Raw genomic sequence first — 4,454 nt, 5'->3', positions numbered from 1 at the left:
AAGCATTAGATGGCAGTAAATAGCAAAAAAAAAAAAAAAGAATAAGAAAAACACATATGGTTTGCCCTAATATGTTCATAAAGTTAAAAAATTCCACCACCAATTATAAATCCCATAAAAGAAGGAGAATGAGATGAACTTTCAATACCATTCAACAAGACTAATTACAGTCACATCTCATAAGAAAGAAAACATTAACTCATCAAGATAGTAGTACAACATATACAACTAGTCAATCAATTCAGCAAAACATAACCCAAATCATGAAATTGATTCAATTCAACATAATCTATCCAAAAAATACTTTAGCAATCAAACATGAATGACGTATCAAAGCACCGATGTTGAACGAAGCGTAAGAATCTAAACAAGCATATTGAATCTACTTATCTGTTAAAAAATCAGTATCCCATCTACTTAAGGTAATGCCTCTACGCTTGGGTAGATCTGATCCCCTAGCACATACCACATCAAATTCTTCAACCCGGCTCTACGAAGATCATTTCTTCCAAGGTTATAACCATCCAAACCTGCAAGATCCTCACTTCTAGCAACGTTCAACCCGTAATCAACCCTCATCTTAGGCACTTCTTAATCGATCCCAGCTTGAAGGAATGTAATTCTCCCGTCGTTGAGAAAATTGAAAAGATATTCAGGGACATAATCCTTATCACAACCAAGGAACTGAAATATTAAACATCGATGTCTGATACATAGCTGCAACATGGTAACTTTGTTATGCTGATTAGTTTCACGTAATCATACCCATTCGATATCCATACATACGACAAGACTGTGGTTTTTGATATGTCTGGCGAAACGTGCATAGACATCTTCAATCCGTTGATTGACAATTAATGCAGCAAGAGTTACTGTTTTCCGGATTGTATAGTTGCACAATCTGACTTCGAAGACCTGATGTGTTTCTGATTGGATATTGGTCATGATTAATATTATCATGACCGTACATGCTGCTCACTACACCAAATTCCTGGATTAGTAACAGCCATTCGGAACGGCTTGTCAGCCGTTACAAATGGCCGTTAAAAAAATTCGCAAAAGGTCTAAGCCGTTACAAATTTTTTATTGGCGTGCCAGTCACACGCTTGGTCACGCTTGGGTGGTAACACCTTTAGAATGTGTGTGTGCCATTCACATGCGTGGCATTATGTTTCCGCCCACGAAGAGTTATACCAGAGGATATTTCCTCCCATGCGCGTGAGATTCTTCACATGCGTGCTGTTGAGGATATCTCAGCACTTGGCCAAATCGAGATTTCATTTTCAGTTTTTCTTTTCTCTCTTCTGCTCCTGTTCTTTTTTCTCCTCTCCTCTCCACTCGTCTCCACACTCGTTAATCTTCTGATATTTGAAGAACTGTGTAAGATTAACGAGTTTAGGTTTCGATTTTAGTTTTGATCTGCATAAGTCATCATCAATTTTTTGATTTTAGGGTTTTATCATCTGTTAAATCAGATTTTAGGGTTTCATCTGGTACCAATTTTTTGTTTCGATTTCAATTTAGGGTTCGTCGGAGTTGTTTATGTTGAAATGACTAATTTGACGGTTTATGTTGAAAGATTGTTAGGTCGTTGTTTTTAGTATTCAGTATCATTTGGACTTTTCTTGTTTTCTTCATCTTCATCTCAAGGAGGAAGAAAATCCTCAGTTGATTTTGGTATTTGGTATTTGGATTACCTTTTTATGTATGGATTTGAATACGTATAATCCAGGGTTGGAATGAAAAATCTGGACTGCTTAATTTGTAAGATCATTAGGTTTTTGTATTCATCTCAAGGAGGAAAAATCCCCAGTTGATTTTGGTGTACTGTATGGTGTATTTTTGTATGAATAAATTTGTTCAAATTGTGAATATGCTGATTCAAGTTGTTTGGATCTAGGGCTTCAAACCTGAAGAATATGAGATAGTCCTTTTATTATTCAAAAATATGGAGGATAAATGTGGAGATTACATCTTAAGTCATGATAGTGTTTTATTTTAGTTGATGGTGATGCTAACTCGTAACTGCATTTGGTATATTCTTTTTGCTTATGGTAAATGTCATTTGATTGTGTGTAGGCGTGCCTTTTATGATAAGACGATTTCACAAGAAGTCAGTGGAGATGTTCTCAGGGAGGTATGTATTACCACTATTCTGATATTGCTGAAATGTTTTCCAGTTTGCATCTTAGTTTCCTAATGTTTTTCTTAATTGTTATTTTTCCCCAACAGGAATTCAAAGGGTATGTATTTAATATTATGGGAGGCTGCGACAAGCAGGGGTTTCCCATGAAACAGGGAGTGTTGACCCTTGGCCGTGTTCGGATTTTGCTTCACAGAGGTACAGGGGATGTGAAAATCATTCTACTATCTTTACATTTTTTTTTACTATGCCTCCTTTTGGATTTTAGTAGTTTGAGTTATAGGTTTGTGATTACATGGTCTCTTTTTGGGTATGAACAGTTTTGAGTTATATAGGCTTTTGCTTCACTGAGGTACAGGGGATGTGAAAATCATTCCACTATATTTACATGTTTTTTAACTATACCTCCTTTTGGATTTTAGTTGTTTGAGTTACATAGGTTTGTAATTTCGTGGTCTCTGATTTTTTTTGTTAGGAACTCCATGCTTCCGAGGACATGGAAGACGTAATGGGGAGAGGAGAAGGAAGTCTCTTCGTGGTTTCATTGTCAGCCAGACCTTTCTGTTTTGAATTTGGTTATTGTTAAAAGGGGGAGAAATATCTTCCTGGTTTGACCTACACTGAAAAGCCCAGGATGAGGGGTCCTAAGAGGGCTTCAAAGATCCAAAAATTGTTCAACTTGTCCAAGGAGGATGATGTAACAATTTACGTCGACACCTATCGCCTTACCTTCACAAACAGAAAAGGTTTGTTATTCATTCCTTGTCCTTGCATTGTCATTTTCTAGTTATGAAGCATCATTTTCAAGATTGATTGAAAACTGAAAACTGCTTGTTCTAACTCCTTCCTTTGTATGTTTATAGGCAAGCAGACAAGCAAGGCTCCAAAGGTTCAAAGGATTGTGACTCCCTTTACTCTGCAAAGGAAGATGGGACACATTGCATAGGAAAAGAAGAGGATTTCCAAGGCAAAATCAGAGGCGGCATATTACCAGAAGCTTCTTGCCTCGAGATTGAAGGAACAACGAGATCGTCGTTCTGAGAGCCTTGCAAAGAAAAGATGAAAATTCTCTGCTGCCACTAAGCCTGCAACTTAGGTTTCACCATCATGTGTTGCATCCTTGTTTCTTTCTGCCTCTGGAATGATTTTGTTGTCCTTTAGTTTATTACTTTAAACTTTGTGGAGCAATAAACTTATAAGTAGGAAAGTGTTATGTTTGGACAACTGAAAATTTTCCATTCCCCTGCGCAGTTGATTTCGGTTTTGTTATACCAGGGTTGGAAATGATATTCCTAAAATTGAAGCGTGATTTGAGAATCTGTCGGTGTAAGGGGATGCGTTTTTTTCAAATAGAGCACTTCCTACTTTGTTCAATGCTTTATTGAATGCTACGGAGGTAATTTTTATTTCAATTTCTGCCCATTATCGATGCGTAATTGTTGCACTTCCACGTATTAGCCAAATATGATCCTGCCTTCATTTATCGAAAAAGAAAATGAGTTTATCTTTGTATATTTGTATGCAACTCACTTAGGAAAGAACTCGACTTAATGTGGCAGGTCATTAAGGAGTGTGTGGAAGCAGAAGCATAGTTGAGAGAGAAGCATCAGCAGGAAGACTCTCTGCCTAAATATGCTAACCCAGTGTTGTTCTCTGCTGACGTTAAGCACCTATTTATAATACCCCGCTATGATTTAGGCTTGGGTGATCTCACCTGGGGTATGGTGCTAGCAGCAGAAGTTCTCTCTCTGCTCAGGACTCGCATGGGATTGATGGAAGTCGTCAGAGTCTCGGTTATAGTGGAGGTAGGAAGTTTAATTATTTTTTTTGGTGTTGTTTCGAGTTCGAATCTTTTCTGGGTGGTGTGAGTGTTTACCAATTGTGTGTATGATTCCTATTTACATGAATGATATGGTGTTAGGTTCTTATGGCAGCAATGATGTCAATGGAATGTACACCGGCTACGTCGGTGATTATATCTCTCGTGGACCTCATGTATGCATTAAACCTCTTACCAGTTCTGTACTTTAAATCTTTTCTCTTGACAGCTTATATATACTTGTGTTTTGGTGGAAGGTTGGCAGTAGCTCTTACTCGTCATCACTATATTCCAGTCACATCTTGGGTGGTAGAAATTACCTTGGAGGTGGTGGTAGTAGTAGCGGTTCTGGATCATATTATTAAGGTAATTCGATCTATTCCATATTATCAGTAGTTTGTTTTGTGGATTGGTACCTAAACCTTAGCCGATTTAGTAACATTGCAAAAGAAACCTAAGAGCTCAAGATTTTTTCTTGTATTATATATTTCG

The 4,454-nt window shown here is 37.4% G+C and overlaps 1 pseudogene; it reads left to right on the top strand.

Moving 5' to 3' along the window:
• The first annotated feature begins 2,244 nt into the window (after positions 1 to 2,244).
• Positions 2,245 to 3,317, top strand: LOC113285317 (annotated as a pseudogene).
• Positions 3,318 to 4,454: the final 1,137 nt, after the last annotated feature.

This window comes from Papaver somniferum, chromosome 6 (assembly GCF_003573695.1).
Source record: "Papaver somniferum cultivar HN1 chromosome 6, ASM357369v1, whole genome shotgun sequence".
Lineage (NCBI taxonomy): Eukaryota > Viridiplantae > Streptophyta > Magnoliopsida > Ranunculales > Papaveraceae > Papaver > Papaver somniferum.
This window is presented reverse-complemented; position numbering and strand designations above follow the sequence as displayed.